Source organism: Schistocerca serialis, chromosome 6, assembly GCF_023864345.2.
Source record: "Schistocerca serialis cubense isolate TAMUIC-IGC-003099 chromosome 6, iqSchSeri2.2, whole genome shotgun sequence".
Taxonomy (NCBI): Eukaryota; Metazoa; Arthropoda; class Insecta; order Orthoptera; family Acrididae; genus Schistocerca; species Schistocerca serialis.
Window position 1 is genome coordinate 389,939,134 of NC_064643.1, and position 17,785 is coordinate 389,956,918.

General features: G+C 39.8%; 1 protein-coding gene across 8 annotated transcripts in view; it reads left to right on the forward strand.

The window, feature by feature from the left end:
* Nucleotides 1–17,785, forward strand: part of LOC126483737 (proton-coupled folate transporter-like) — a 263,942-nt gene that overhangs the window by 160,772 nt on the left and 85,385 nt on the right. The window contains exon 1 of one of the 8 annotated variants that reach the window (XM_050106865.1): nt 15,355–15,393. The exons of the other annotated variants lie outside the window; for them this stretch is intronic. The gene's annotated coding sequence lies outside the window, so the exon portion shown is untranslated. Of the gene's footprint in view, nt 1–15,354; nt 15,394–17,785 lie in introns of those variants that run through there. 8 annotated transcript variants of the gene reach the window in all.

The window sequence follows — 17,785 nt, forward strand, 5'->3', positions numbered from 1 at the left end:
GAGGCGGTGCACTATCTTTCTGAAAAAAGACATTGGGGTGATACTGAAGCAGCTGAGGAACAGCATACAGTTGCAACATGTCCAGTTACACTGCAGACGTGATGGTAGCCTCAGCAAAGAAGAATGGCCCGATAATTCGATTGCGCACCAAACATTCACTTTTGGACTGCCTCTGGTGCACTCCATGACCTTGCCAGGGGGTTGTGAACCCCAAATGTGCATATTATGGCGATTCACTACTCCACCAACAGAAAAGGTCACTTCGTCGGTAAAGGCAATTCGTCTGAGATAACCACCATCGTCCTCAATACGTGATAGCATTTCAACCGCAAAGTCATATCAACGTGTACTGTCATTGGGCAACAATGCCTGAACGATTTGCACTTTTTATCAGAACAATAAATGTTTGTGTAAAATTTCATGGAGAGAGATTTTTGGCATCTGTAATTCACGTGAGGCCCTGCACACCGATTTCTTCGGACTTCGCAGAAAAGACTGCCTTACAGCTTCCACCCTGTCTGCTGAAGTTCTTGGTCGACCAGACCTCAGAAGGTCAGCAACCAATCCTGTGTTCTTGAACTTCTCATACCAGGCTTTAATGCTCTTAACATCAGGTGGATTCCCTCCAAATGTTGTCTGGAAGTGTCTCTGCACTGTGGTTGGTGATCGTGTCTCATGGTACCACAGGACACACTGTACCTTCTCCTGACTGGTTAACATCGTTTCTTGGGCACTGCACCTCATCCTCTACTTATGTACTGCGAACCTAAAACAGAAAATAAACTTTGATAGTTGTAAACAATTTGACACAAATTTCATATTTGTACCTTACTTCTAACCTGAGTTATCAATTTACGTAATCAGGGAAAGACTTTTCGGACACCCTGTATTTCCATCTAGCATAAATTTAGGAAATTTATGGTTGTCTGCTTCACTAAGTGTTGATGTAAAATCATCCCACACATCATTGTGTTGATGGCTCTTAATTGATTCCTCATCACTACTCTTTTTTCGGGTTGTAGGTAGTACTGAGCGAATGTATCATCACTACTTTGTATGCATGAAAAAATAAATGTTTGTGTAAAATGTCATGGAGAGAGCTTTTTGGCATCTGTAATTCACATGAGGCCCTGCACACCGATTTCTTCGGACTTCACAGAAAAGACTGCCTTACAGCTTCCACCCTGTCTGCTGAGGTTCTTGGTCAACCAGACCTCGGAAGGTCAGCAACTGATCCTGTGTTCTTGAACTTCTCATACCAGGCTTTAATTCTCTTGACATGAGGTGGATTCCCTCCAAATGTTGTCTGGAAGTGTCTCTGCACTGTGGTTGGTGATCGTGTATCATGGTACCACAGGACACACTGTGCCTTCGCCTGATTGGTTAACATCGCTTCTTGGGCACTGCACCTCATCCACTACTTATGTACTGCGAACCTAAAACAGGAAAAGAAACTTTGATAGTTGTAAACAATTTTACACAAGTTTCATATTTGTATCTTACTTCTAGCCTGAATTATCAATTTATGTAATCAGGGAAAGACTTTTCGGACACCCTGTATTTCCATCTGGCATAAATTTAGGAAATTTATGATTGACTGCTTCACTAAGGGTTGATGTAAAATCATCGCACACATCATTGTGTTGATGGCTCTTAACTGATTCCTCATCACTACTCTTTTTTCTGGTTGTAGGTAGTACTGAGTGAATGTATCATCACTACTGGAAAATAATTATGGGAATATGTTGTTATTGCTACAAGTCATCGATTTAATGTCTTTTGGTCCAACCACAAAAAATGAATAAAATCTTCTCAGTTTTCAAGTTGCGTCAATTCCAATAAAATTCTCAAGTTTTCAGTGGCTAGCTCTGCCATCAATGTCAGGAGTAAAATTACTGACTGCCAGGATTGGTATTATTTCTTCCATATATACCTATGATTACAGCCGCTGGCACCAATAAGAGAGGGCCAAAATGACACATGCACAGAAGGGCAGTTGGACAGCTCATAGCAGCTCTGGCCCTCCGTGAGACCAAATGCATCAGGTGATGCAAGAGGTTGGCATCACATTTGAAACTGCTCCTCCCATCTTCCTACAACTGTTAAATGTATGCCGTTGCTTCCTATTGACATCCAAAGCCTGCTACCACACCCTATTCAGTATGTAACTCTGGTGTCTGTTGAAATTGTTGCTGTATTGTTGCTTTTTGTTCTAATCTCAGCCATCTCTTTGGTAACCGAGTCCCAATATGTTGACACATAAGCCAAAACTCTTACGTTGTCCAACTGTATTTTTTGTCTGTTCTCGAGGCAATGCTCAGCTATGGCCAACTTGTCAAGCTCCCTTTTGCGTAATATGTATCTTGTGCTTGGTATAATCTCCACAACTGTGCAAATTGTCTGGCCTATATAGATGCTGCTGCACTCACAAGGGACGCCATACACACTGGGCACATGAAGTGCTATGTCATCTTCAACAGGGCACAACATATCTTGTGCTGTGGAGGCCAGTTAGAACACTGGTCTCAATCCAGGTCTCTGCTCATTGCCCCAAAGTATGGCAGGAAAGCCACCGGCTTGGCTTCTTGTGCCAATTTACAAGCCATCCTTCTTTGGTGACACCTGAAAGCATTTGCAATTTGCTGTAGTCATTATCCCTGAACACAAGTGATGAAAATCGGGCAGTAGGTGGTCATCATCAAAAATAACTTTGGCTCTGTGTATTAACATGTTCATAACCACTTTCTTGTGTATAGGGTGGTGACAACTACCAGTGTTCAAATATCAATCAGTGTGCATTGGTTTCCTGTACACAATATGACCAAGTTGGCCTCCTGCCTTCCGCTCAACTAAAACCTCTAAGAATGGTAGCTTGCCATCCTTCTCCATGTCAGTTGTAAATTTAGTGTTGGGATGGACACCACTCATGTGATCCATGAACTGCTGCCATTTATTTTCACCATGAAGCCATATCAGAAAGGTGACATTGACATTCCTAAGGAAGCAAGACGGGCCACGTAACACCACAGAGTTAAGAACCTGCTCCTCAGAGTACTCCATGAAGAAATTAGTAACCACAGGAGACAGTGGTGAGCCCATTGCTGTGCCATCTGACATTTCATAATATTTGTCACAGTACAAGAAGTATGTTGTCATTATAACATGATGGAACAACTTGACGATTCCAGGTGGAAACTATTGGGCCAAAAAATCCAGCGAGTCTTGTACTGGCACCCTCATAAAAAGTAACACCACATCCAGACTAACCATTATGTCACATCGACCTATTTTCATTTTCTTGAGCATTGCAATAAATATCTGCAAGTTTACAACATGGTGTTCACAATGACCCAGCTTTAGCACTAATAATCCTGCAAGATGTTTTGCCAGTCTGTAGGTGGGCGAACTGATTGCACTAACAATGAGCCTAAGAGGAACATGTTCCTTATGTATCTCTTGCACTCCATAAAGCCTGGGAGGTCTGGTGGTATGAGGCATTAATTTCTTCCCCATGACATCTGATAAACCAGATTCCTTTAATAAATTCCCTGTCTTCCTGACTATGACCTGTGTCAGATTGCAACTAAGCTTCCAGAATGCATCGTCTTCTAATAAATTTAGCACCTGCAGGTGGTAGTCTTCAATGTTCAGAACCACGGTGGCATTTCCTTTCTCAGCTGGCAAGACAACTGATTCCTCATTCTTACACAATAAGCATAAGCTGTGTCATTCCTCATGGCTAATATTTGATTTTGGTGGCTTAGTCATTGCCAGAATATGGCTGGCTACTAGTGTGACACCCCTCAGCTGTGTTGTGCAAGAAATCTCGAATGCATTGCTCTATTCCACTGATAATTTCCAAAACTGCCAGACATTGTGGGATTGGTGAAAAATTAAGGCCTTTACTGAGCACTGCCACAGAGCCTTTGTCCAGTTCTTGTATGGATTGATTAACAATTGGTGGACCTTATCATTGTCCACGTCAGTTCCTCCAGGAGTTAACTGATCAAACTTGTTATGTTGCTTAGACATTGTCTTGCACAATCTAGCATGCTGTTATGCTGCAGTGGTTACTTCTACCCAGTCCCAATAAAATGGTGACAAAGTTGATGACAAAAATTGATGATGATAAACAGGTTTCTGGTATGAAGATCCAGCTCATATCTTTTCTGCTGTATCTGCTGCCTCACTATGGCATGATTGTCCTCTTCAAGTTTCTATCCACTAAAGCAGTTGAGATGTGATGCTTAACTGTAGCAAAACAAGTAATTACCTCCTTTCCCCAGCAGCATTGCAAAACTGCTAAAGAACTCAGCAGATGTGATTTCTTTTTGCGCAGTTTTTCCAGCAGTTTCACACTGCGCATTTTGTCCTCATTGTAGAGGAAAGATATTTGTCCAGTCCTGGCAGTCAGTTGTTTTACTCCTGATTACAGTAACAGAAAGCTCAAGAATTTTATTGGAATTGACACGGCTTGAAAACTGAGAAGATTTTATCCAGTCATGCTACTGCAAAAGGCTCTGACGATACCAAAGAATAAAGATGGGATGCCTTGAGTGTGCAAGGTATTATTCACCTATGAGTGTAATGTAGTACTACGGTGCTCATTTGGCATTCCAGTGTTTGTAAATAAATATCATTTTCTTTAATTAAATGATATTTTTTCTACATCTCTATTTGTCATTTTTATACATCAGTATTAGTCTCTAGTAACCCAGTTTCTACTGTTTTGAGCCATTCAGTTATTGTGTCTTGGGTGGTCTTAACAGAATGTATGTGTCATAACTGACCCTTTATCTTACTGTCTAATAATTCCAACTGTGTGTCTATTTCTTCTACATGTTTGAGCACTAGGTCAAGTGTAGTTTCCAATCTATCCATTCTCCCATTGGCCTGTGTCATAGGAGTGTTGATATTTAATTCCATCTGTTGTAATCTGGTCTCCACTTGGTTCAAACTTGAATCTAATTGAATAAAACTGTTATATATCTGTGAAAATTTTTCAATGTATTTAACAAAAGCTCAGATTTTTTGTGATCTCCTATGAGAGCTATGGCTGTTGAACTCACATCCTAACTATTTAATATATTGACACAAAGTTATTGCTATAACATCCAAATAAACAGGCATAGCCCTGCAATTAAAAGAACTTTATGGGATTGGAAGTTGTCTGTTATTCACTCAGTGCTAGTTATGCACCATATTTGCTCAGTACATAATATTTATCATCATAAAAACAAATACCTTGTTCTTGACCCACTAGATATTTATAGCTGGAAAGGTAGACGCTGATGTACACTCTTAAACAATGTCTCACATTGCTGTTAAGTATTGACGTGGAGGGCTGGAATGTGTTGCACAGTGCCCACTATCTTTACAATATGGTCAAGTTGCTATGTGCTGAAGCGGACAACTTATTTAACCATATTCAGTTATTCTTCATAGCTTTAAACTGGTTTGCTGGAAATGTACTAAAGTATTGCTTGATTCGTATTTAGCAATCTATAGATGCAAACCAGTCATAACCTGTGATATTGTCAATGAATAAACTTGTTACTGGTTGATGATATGCATGGTAACACATCGTTGGTTCTTGTTACTACAGTTAAATTATTCTTGAATGATGAAAAATAGAGTTTTGACTGGTAAATATTGATATTTCATTGTACAGCAGAAAAAAACCACTTGCCATAGGGTAGACCAAGGTACAAGACTTGGCCAGTCTGCCAACTCAGCACCTCCTATTCTAGTCCTGTCACAGGCTTATCATACCCCATCCAAGGCTGACCACCTGTGAAAGTAGCCATGTCATATACCAACTCTGCTGCAATCACTGCACAGCCTTTTTTGTTACTATGACTACCAACCAGCTTTCCCCCAGGGTGAATGGACACTGCCATACTGTTGTCAAGAACAAGTTGACCATCTGATGGCACAACATGTAGCTAAGCACAACAGGCTCAGTTTCAATGGCTGCTTCACAGCCTGAGTTATCTGTATCCCTCCCTCCACCAGCAGCTTCTCTGAACTATGCAAGTGGGAATTATCCTCACAATACATCCTCCACTCCCGTAATAAATCCTGGCCTCAGTCTCAGGTAACCTACTGACCCACCACCCTCCACCTAATAATTTCCCCATCCTCCATTTTGTCACCCCCTCTCAATTCACATCACCATATTGCCTTCAGCATGTGCTGCTTCCCACTGGCCACTACAGTTGTGCCAGCCAATATACCTACCAACCTTCTCTCACGCATTCCTAGGCAGCAAACTGGCTGCATACCTCTAAGCTGCTAACCACCCACTCCCAGTCCCTCTTCTTGCCCCCACCACAATCGATCCAACTTCCACAGAGAGAGTATTGGTACTGCCAATCTAGCTGACACCCTGTAGGGGAATAGCTGTGTGCCTGCATGTGTGTGAGTGTATGTATATTTGTATATTTTATTTTACTTTAACTCATCAAAGGATAAAATCTGGAAGATATCAAGTTTTCTTCCTTTGTGTGTGCCAATTGACAGTTCACAGTATAAGTCATTTTAATCTAGCTGCCTCATGACAAACATTCACATCACTCTTAAATACCTCTCTGATTTATTATCTGTTAATTCCTAAGCTTAGGATCCAACAATCTTTCATGAAAAGAACACAAAAAGCACTGTGAGGACTGGGAAACATTGCAATTTTGACAGATGCATGTGATGCAACATATGGAGGGGAAAGAGGGGCTTTGTTATCAGGATTGGTACAAGCAGGCCAGAAATAAAAACTTTTCCAACACACATCATTGTGGGTTAATTCAAGATTCATGAGCCAGGTATTGTTACATTTAGTTTGAACAGAGCTCTCTTTATTTCATGTAGTCATCCTTTAGACAATACTTAATATTCCATCTTTTACCATCTGCCAACTCAACTGCAATAGTTTTTTGTAACCTTTTGTTATCAGTCTTGTAGTATCTTGCTATTAGTTCCTAACTGTTTTTCTTTTAATAACTCTGTCTCATTCTTTCCTAGTTTGATTTTGTTTTCTATGTCCATGAAATGTTTGTCTTCTTTATTGTGCAATTCTAAGCTTACTTCATTGATTGTCTCCAAAAATTTATTTTTTCCATGTTGATATTATCAAACACTTATTTATTTAGATTCTCTGTAATTTTATCAGTATATTTAAATATATGAATTTTTAAGTATTTTAATTCATTAGCAATCTTACTTATATATGGTCTCAATAATTTCTTTTCCTCTCAACAGTCTTGAATGTGAATTTCAAGCTGTGCATGTAACATAACTGCAGGTTAAGTATTAGCCCTTACTTCATCTGTTAAGTCTTCAGTACACGTCACATCATTAGGTTGTAGCATTTCAGTATTCCCCTCTACTTCCACTATATTAACCTTCAGTTTCTCTTTTAGATTTCCTATCAGTGCTTCATTATCAACCTTTAATTCTTTTATTGCCTTGTTGTTAGCTTTTATGTTCTCATTATTAACTTTTATTATCTCTTGTACCATTTCTTTAATCAAATGTACATCTTTTCATTTCATTTTTCTGAGTTAAATATTTTAGCTTCAAGAACTTAATTTTAACCCTTTCTGGGAAAATTACACAGTAATAATTATTACTCAATAATAATTATTACTCAATTCTTTCTCTACTACTCTCGTATTTCATTACATTTTCAGAATCGAGTACAAATAAATGTAGCTTTTTCAGACATCACTTTACACAACCAGTACTGTTCACAACTCACTGTTCACAATGTTAACCGAATACACTACCATTTGTATGGCCTCACCTGCTATCTCAATACTGTTCCAGGTGCACTTTCAACTCTGCATTATCAAGCTCTTGTGCTCGCACCCAGAAGCAGTTGTGTTGCCATGCACACCGTGAAATGCACTACTGATGATCTTTCCACCACTCTCCCACATCCCACCAGTAATCTCCACTTGTAGAAATTAATCAAATCTGCCTTTTCTTCTTTCTTCATATAACTGATATTTTTTTCACCGTCCTCTAACTCTGGATTATATTCCAGTCCACCCATGGTCACCACAAATTCCATGATATGCCTCATTGTTATATGACCCTTTGCTTGCATACTATCAAAATCATATTCCTTGTCTGTATATGTAGGTCTATACTGTTTGTATGTATAGTTCCTGTTTGATTTCTCATTGTTTCTGGGAATTATTAACATCCAAATATTTTGGCAGTTTACAGGATGATGTAGTATTTTAGTTCTGTATTAATTGTTAGCATGTTGGTATAGTCAGGTATAACTCATGTACTAGATGCTTTTGAGAATTCTGAGATTCAGTAATTCACTTAGGAAAAGTGCAAGAGCTTGAAAGCTAGTGGTAACTGTTTTGTATTATGTGTTTCTGTGTGCCACACACCAATCTACTATAGGTAAGTGGTTGCCTTTCTCTTATTTTAGGTGTTAGATATCTCTCATTCCTTTATCACTTAAGATGCATGAACTTCATATTTCAGATGAAATGGTTATCATTTTTCAGCAATATATCTTTCATGTTAATAAGTAGTTACATAATATAGACTTGGCCAATGCAACATTTCTTTGAAACTATACTGCAATATTACTTATAATTTTTTAAACTTTGTTCAGATAAATACCCTTTGGCAAAGTATGTTGATTCAAACAATGAAATTACGTCATTTCACTCCACTGAAAATCATTTATTATTATCTTCTGCCCTATTACACTTCACAATTACAGAGTTTCCTATCTTACTTCAATTCAGTAATATATCGGACAATCCTTCAATACTGAACTTCCTACTACAGAGGTTGAATTCAAGCAAATTTGCATGTCATTTTTGTTGGTTTTATAAATTCAATGTTTAAATAATGAGGATGGAGAGCTGCATCAAACCAGTCTTTGGACTGAGGACCACAACAACGAATGATAATGAGTGCAGAGAATGAGAACAAAATAGTGATATCTTCTTGCAGTTGTTGAGCACCTTCTAAAAGTGACACTCTGAGTGGCTTGGTGATGGGTCCATTACCAATGAAGTATATGTTGCTCTGATCCTCACTCATTCAACACAAAACATGAAAAACAAAAATCTTGTAATTATTTGCCAAATCATATTTGGCAAAACTTAACAAATATGTTTTATAATGAAATATTTATCTTACATTGCTCAGGTGCAAAGACAGTTGTTGTTGTGGTCTTCAGTCCTGAGACTGGTTTGATGCAGCTCTCCATGCTACTCTATCCTGTGCAAGCTTTTTCATCTCCCAGTACCTACTGCAACCTACATCCTTCTGAATCTGCTTAGTGTATTCATCTCTTGGTCTCCCTCTACGATTTTTACCCTCCACGCTGCCCTCCAATACTAAATTGGTGATCCCTTGATGCCTCAGAACATGTCCTACCAACCGATCCCTTCTTCTGGTCAAGTTGTGCCACAAACTTCTCTTCTCCCCAATCCTATTCAATACTTCCTCATTAGTTATGTGATCTACCCATCTATTCTTCAGCATTCTTCTGTAGCACCACATTTCGAAAGCTTCTATTCTCTTCTTGTCCAAACTATTTATCGTCCATGTTTCACTTCCATACATAGCTACACTCCATACGAATACTTTCAGAAATGACTTCCTAACACTTAAATCAATACTGGATGTTAACAAATTTCTCTTCTTCAGAAATGCTTTCCTTGCCATTGCCAGCCTACATTTTATATCCTCTCTACTTTGACCATCATCAGTTATTTTGCTCCCCAAATAGCAAAACTCCTTTACTACTTTAAGTGCCTCATTTCCTAATCTAATTCCCTCAGCATCACCCGACTTAATTAGACTACATTCCATTATCCTTGTTTTGCTTTTGTTGATGTTCATCTTATATCCTCCTTTCAAGACACTGTCCATTCCATTCAACTGCTCTTTCAAGTCCTTTGCTGTCTCTGACAGAATTACAATGTCATCGGCGAACCTCAAAGTTTTTATTTCTTCTCCATGAATTTTAATACCTACTCCGAATTTTTCTTTTGTTTCCTTTACTGCTTGCTCAATATACAGATTGAACAACATCGGGGAGAGGCTACAACCATCTCTTACTCCCTTCCCAACCACTGCTTCCCTTTCATGTCCCTCGACTCTTATAACTGCCATCTCGTTTCTGTACAAATTGTAAATAGCCTTTCGCTCCCTGTATTTTACCCCTGCCACCTTTAGAATTTGAAAGAGAGTATTCCAGTCAACATTGTCAAAAGCTTTCTCTAAGTCTACAAATGCTAGAAACGTAGGTTTGCCTTTCCTTAATCTTTCTTCTAAGATAAGTCATAAAGTCAGTATTGCCTCACGTGTTCCAATGTTTCTACGGAATCCAAACTGATCTTCCCCGAGGTTGGCTTCTACTAGTTTTTCCATTCATCTGTAAAGAATTCGTGTTAGTATTTTGCAGCTGTGACTTATTAAACTGATAGTGCGGTAATTTTCACATCTGTCAACACCTGCTTTCTTTGGGATTGGAATTATTATATTCTTCTTGAAGTCTGAGGGTATTTCGCCTGTTTCATACATCTTGCTCACCAGATGGTAGAGTTTTGTCAGGACTGGCTCTCCCAAGGCCGTCAGTAGTTCCAATGGAATGTTGTCTACTCCCGGGGCCTTGTTTCGACTCAGGTCTTTCAGTGCTCTGTCAAACTCTTCACGCAGTATCATATCTCCCATTTCATCTTCATCTACATCCTCTTCCATTTCCATAATATTGTCCTCAAAGACAGTATGTGACCAAAATTCTGTCACATTACAAATGATGTAATGTCTGAAAAAACCAGCACAAATATTCAATCATGTTTCATGTTTCATGAGACCCCAAGGTCGGCGGCCCACTGGGTCCCCCAGGGTCCCCAAGGTCAGCATGGTTGCGACGCTGTCCCGCTGAGATAATAGTCCGGTTAGGACATTATCTGGGCAAGCATCCATGCCAACAAAAGTTGGCACGTGTATTCTTGCTTACATTTAAAAGTGGTATGAAGTCTGGCAACTTGTTTTAAATGTTCATAAATGTAAAACTGGGCACTTTCTAACAGTCCCATCCCCACAGAATGAGGAATTCTTGAAATGATGTAATTTAAACATTTACATTTGAAAAATGGAAAGGCCTACTTGTAAAGCAGACAACACACATAAAAACACATTCAAGCAAGCACAGCTCACAGATGCATGACCACTGTCTCAGGTCACCAAGGCTCACTTGTTGAGCAGCCGTTTTGTTTTGCCTGTCTGCAACTCAGCACATCCTCTACATGGTGAGTAGCAATCTATCCTTTTCATAATATTGTCATTATTCCATTCTAGAGCTTCCATAGTTGAGTTATACATCCATATAAATTTATTGCATGAATACATAAAAGGGTACTTTCAGTGTGGATATCTGAATTACACTGAAGCAAACTAACAGCTGATCTATGAGATTTGATCTACACATTTTCTTAGGGATTCTGAATGCTTAATACTCTGAGGGGCCCTTCAGCAGTCTCTGTGGTGTTGGAAGCTTCATGAGGAACTTGTTGTGATGTGACAAAGTTTGCCACAAAGTCCAATCACAACATACTGACCAAGAAGAACCTCAAATGAATAACAGTGCAACGCTAAAAAATATTTATACTGACATATAATATCACATGCAAAAATGCCAACCAGTGAGTTATTTTAAACACACCCTACATAGATAAACAACACATTTAGTTATTTATACATGACTGTGAGTGTACAAAAAATTTTGTACTTCTAACTCTGGAGGCAAAAATTCTGTTGCCTCACACTTTCTCATCAAATGATTATTCAAATGAGTACTCAAATGGTTATTCAAATCTTTTGTTCACATTGCATTGGAGTCACCAGTGTTTGAAATAATACTCCAGAATAGCCAAGTCTTTTGTCAGCATCTCTTCTGTCTTCTCTAGTTTTCTTAGGTTCTATGGCCAGAGCCACGCCATAGGCTTAGCAGAATTTTCTGGATGAAGTATCAGGAAAGTCAGAGAGGTACAAATCAAATCTACATCTACATCTACATCCATACTCCACAAGCCACCTGATGGTGTGTGGCGGAGGGTACCTTGAGTACGTCTATCGGGTTCTCCCTTCTATTCCAGTCTCGTATTGTTCATGGAAAGAAGGATAGTTGGTATGCCTCTGTGTGGGCTCTAATCTCTCTGATTTTATCCTCATGGTCTCTTCGCAAGATATACGTAGGAGGGAGCAATATACTACTTGACTCTTCGGTGAAGGTATGTTCTCGAAACTTCAACAAAAGCCCGTACCAAGCTACTGAGCATCTCCCCTGCAGAGTCTTCCACTGGAGTTTATCTATCATCTCCGTAACGCTTTCACAATTACTAAATGGTCCTGTAATGAAGCACGCTGCTCTCCGTTGGATCTTCTCTATTCTTCTATCAACCCTATCTGGTATGGATCCCACACTGCTGAGCAGTAGTCAAGCAACAAGCGAACAAGAGTACTGCAACCTATTTCCTTTGTTTTTATATTGCATTTCCTTAGGATTCTTCCAATGAATCTCAGTCTGGCATCTGCTTTACCGACGATCAACTTTATATTATCATTCCATTTTAAATCTCTCCTAATGCATACTCCCAGATAATTTATGGCATTAACTGCTTCCAGTTGCTGACCTGATATATTGTAGCTAAATGATAAGGGATCTTTCTTTCTATGTATTCGCAGCACATTACACTTGTTTACATTGAGATTCAATTGCCATTCCTTGCACCATGCATCAATTCGCTGCAGATCCTCCTACATTTCAGTTCAATTTTCCATTGTTACAACCTCTCGATATACCACAGCATCATCCGCAAAAAGCCTCAGTGAACTTCCAATGTCATCCACAAGGTCATTTATGTATATTGTGAACAGCAATGGTCCTACGACACTCCCCTGCGGCACACCTGAAATCACTCTTACTTCGGAAGACTTCTCTCCATTGAGAATGACACACTGCGTTCTGTTATCTAGGAACTCTTCAATCCAATCATACAATTGGTCTGATAGTCAATATGCTCTTACTTTGTTCATTAAACGACTGTGGGGAACTGTATCAAACACCTTGCGGAAGTCAAGAAAAACGGCATCTACCTGTGAACCCGTGTCTGTGGCCCTCTGAGTCTCGTGGACGAATAGCGCGAGCTGGGTTTCACAGTACCGTCTTTTTTTAAACTCATGCTGATTCCTACAGAGTAGATTTCTAATCTCCAGAAAAGTCATTATACTCGAAGATAATACGTGTTCCAAAATTCTACAACTGATCGACGTTCGAGATATAGGTCTATAGTTCTGCACATCTGTTCGATGTCCCTTCTTGAAAACAGGGATGACCTGTGCCCTTTTCCAATCCTTTGGAATGCTATGCTCTTCTAGAGACCTACGGTACACCGCTGCAAGAAGGGGGGGCAAGTTCCTTCGCGTACTCTGTGTATAATCAAACTGGTATCCCATCAGGTCCAGCGGCCTTTCCTCTTTTGAGTGATTTTAATTGTTTCTCTATCCCTCTGTCATCTATTTTGATATCTACCATTTTGTCATCTGTGCGACAATCTAGAGAAGGAACTACAGTGCAGTCTTCCTCTGTGAAACAGCTTTGGAAAAAGACATTTAGTATTTTGGCCTTTAGTCTGTCATCCTCTGTTTCAGTACCAGTACCAAAGCATCTGGACATTTTGTTTTGATCCACCTACCGCTTTGACATAAGACCAAAATTTCTTAGGATTTTCTGCCAAGTCAGTACATAGAACTTTACTTTCGAATTCATTGAACACCTCTCGCATAGCCCTCCTCACACTACATTTCGCTTCGCGTAACTCTTGTTTGTCTGCAAGGCTTTGGCTATGTTTATGTTTGCTGTGAAGTACCCATTGTTTCCACAGCAGTTTTCTAACTCGGTTGTTGTACCACGGTGGCTCTTTTCCATCTATTACGATCTTGCTTGGCACATACTTGTCTAACGCATATTGTACGATGGTTTTGAACTTTGTCCACTGATCCTCAACACTATCTGTACTTGAGACAAAACTTTTGTGTTGAACCATCAGGTACTTTGAAACCTGCTTTTTGTCACTTTTGCTAAACAGAAAAATCTTCCTGCCTTTTTTAACATTTCTATTACAGTAACCGCTTTATGATCACTGATTCCCTGTTCTGCGTTAACTGTTTCAAATAGTTTGGGTCTGTTTGTCACCAGAAGGTCTAATATGTTATCGCCACAAGTTGGTTCTCTGTTTAACTGCTCAAGGTAGTTTTCAGATAAAGCACTTAAAAAAGTTTCACTGGATTCTTTGTCCTTGCCACCCGTTATGAACGTTTGAGTCTCCCAGTCTATATCCGGCAAATTAAAATCTCCACCCAGAACTATAACATGGTGGGGAAATCTACTCGAAATATTTTCCAAATTATCCTTCAGGTGCTCAGCCACAACAGCTGCTGAGCCAGGGGGCCTATAGATACACCCAATTACCATGTCTGAGCCTGCTTTAACCGTGACCTTCACCCAAATTATTTCACATTTCGGATCTCTGTCGATTTCCTTTGATACTATTGCACTTCTTATCGCTATAAACATGCCTCCCCCTTCACTGTCCAGCCTGTCTCTGCGGTATACATTCCAGTCTGAGTTTAGGATTTCATTACTGTTTACATCTGGTTTCAGCCAACTTTCTGTCCCTAGTGCTATGTGGATATTGTGACCATTTATTAATGAGAGCAGTTCTGGGACCTTTCTATATACGCTCCTGCAGTTTACTATTAGCACATTAATATTGTTATTCCCTGTTGCATTTTGCCTACTCCTACCTTGCCGTGTCTCAGGAGGCATCTTGTCGGGCCTAGGGAGGGAATTCTCTAACCTAAAAAACCCACATGTGCACTCCACACGTACTCCACTACCCTTGTAGCCGCTTCCTGCGTGTAGTGCACGCCTGACCTATTCAGGAGGACCCTACATTTCTCCACCTGATAGTGGAGGTTGAGAAATTTGCACCCCAGATCTCCGCAGAATCGTCTGAGCCTCTGGTTTAAGCCTTCTACTCGGCTCCAAACCAGAGGACCGCGATCGGTTCTGGGAACGATACTACAAATAATTAGCTCAGATTCCACCCCATGAGCAAGGCTTTCCGTCTTCACCAACTCTGCCAACCGCCTGTACGAACTGAGGATGACTTCAGAACCCGAAGGCAGGAGTCATTGGTGCCAACATGAGCAAAAATTTGCAGTCGGGTGCACCCAGTGCTCTCTATCGCCGCCGGCAGGGCCTCCTCCACATCTCGGATGAGACCTCCCGGCAAGCAGACAGAGTGAACACTGGCCTTCTTCCCCGACCTTTCCACTATGGTACTAATGGTGAGAGGTGATCATTGGGACAATCTGTTGTTGAACCTCCTCTCCTTCCTTATCTTGTTTCCAATGATTACCTGGAATCTCTAATCACTTATTATGCTATTAACAGGTTGCACTATTGTTCTGCAAGGTATAATTTGAAGTGTCAAAAGAAGCAGTGTGATCAACAAATGTTTTGAATGATCTTATCTTAACTTCATTTAGAACTCAGCCTCTGTGAAGAATGTAAGAGACAACATTTAGTCACAGCAGCTGCAACCTTGCCTGAAGTCTGACTAATCAATTGGAATATGTTCTAGGATATCACGATTCATTTGGTTATGGAGCATCCTTTCAAAGAGTTTGTAGGAGGAGTTAAGAAGTGCTATGAAGTGATAATTTTCTATCTTCTTGCTGGGTTGACCAGGTATCAAAGTAGAAATTATTTTTGCTTTGTTGATATTTGATGGTAAGTGACCAGTCTATAGGATGACAGTAAAGAAGTGCACCAAATACTTCTTAGCATATCCACCTGTAACATTCAGGATGGATGCCATCAAATCCAGGACCCCTAAAATGCTTGAAGTCCTTCATTGCCATGTCAGTATGTGAAACTGTGAAGGGATTTGCATATTCTAATGATGTAGATCCAGACATTTTCAGATCATGAAGCTGACATCTAATAAAGCTGGTATGTTTGTAGCTGGATAGTATTCTTGATGTAGTAACGACTTGGGAAGAAATATGGTTTGGTGCCACTATAGAAATATTTCCTCATACTGTTCCACTTCCTCTGAATCTTTTCAGAAGACTGCATGCTGTCCTGCTCAAGTGGGTCAAGCCCATATTTTTACCTGTTTCTGTCCATTTTTGCATCTTATTCCAGTTCTTCCAGGGCTTATTTTTCATTTTTTTGTTTCAAATGAATCTGCTCTAATCATTTCACAGCCACTGTTTCCTAGTTAATAGGCTTTTACTTAGCACTTAAACCACATTAGGGGCTATTGCATTCTTTTCGGTATGTGATTTTACCTTTTCAAAATCTGGGCCAACATTATACCAAAGTAGTGGTATGTGGTCCCAGAAACTTTTTTCTAAGTAATGAGGAAATAAATTGTCTTAGACTAAAGAATTATGGTGACATAGCAATAAAACATGGCAATACTAATGAGAACACACTAAATTGAACAGATTCAAACAAAGACAGACAATGTCTGTTGTGTATACAACAGACAAGATGCTTACAAATTAATAAAATGAATTAAAATACTTAAACAAAAGGATAGGAATCCTCTAGCCTCTATATTACATAAAATTGTCTAACTATGGTGCTCAAAAGTATCCCCTCTCAAAAAGTAATTTCGATGGAGATATTTTTCTTACAACAGATGTTCTGACATATGTCATGACATCTTTCGTGTGACACCACTTTCAGTATTTTTTACATTTCTCTACACTCTCTGCTGTAGTGTCTTCAACTGAATTCACCCCTATGATTACACCAGGGTAAGCTGGATAGTATAGTAGCAGGGGTTGTGTGGCGTGGACTGGGCGGTTTTCTAGGTTAGATGGCCTCGGGCAAATACAGAAAGGGCAACAGCCTCAAAGGGTGCGGGGCAAAGTCAGGACATGCGGGGACCAAGCAGCAATCGGTATTGTAATTGTAAACTGTCAAAGCTGCATTGGTAAAGTACCGGAACTTCATGCCCTGATAGAAAGCACTGAAGCTGAAATCGTTATAGGTACAGAAAGCTGGCTGAAGCCAGAGATAAGTTCTGCCGAAATTTTTACAAAGGCACAGATGGTGTTTAGAAAGGATAGATTGCATGCAACCGGTGGTGGCCTGTTTCTTGCTGTTAGTAGTAGTTTATCCTGTAGTGAAGTAGAAGTGAATAGTGGCAGAACAACTGAGAGAAAATTTGGAATACATTTCACATAAATTTTCTCAGCATGTTATAGTCTTAGGTGCAGATTTCAATTTACCAGATATAGACTGGGCCACTCAGATGTTTAGGATGGGTGGTAGGGACAAAGTATCGAGTGACATTATACTGAGTGCACTATTCGAAAATTACGTCAAGCAGTTAAACAGAGAACCGACTCATGGAGATAACATCTTGGACCTACTGATAACAAACAGACCCGAACTTTTTGACTCTGTAAGTGCAGAACAGGGAATCAGTGATCATAAGGCCATTGCAGCATCCCTGAATATGGAAGTTAATAGGAATATAAAAAAAGGGATGAAGGTTTATCTGTTTAGCAAGAGTAATAGAAGGCAGATTTCAGACTACCTAACAGATCAAAACGAAAATTTCTGTTCTGACACTGACAATGTTGAGTGTTATGGAAAAAGTTCAAGGCAATCGTAAAATGCGTTTCAGACCGGTACGTGCCGAGTAACACTGTGAGGGAT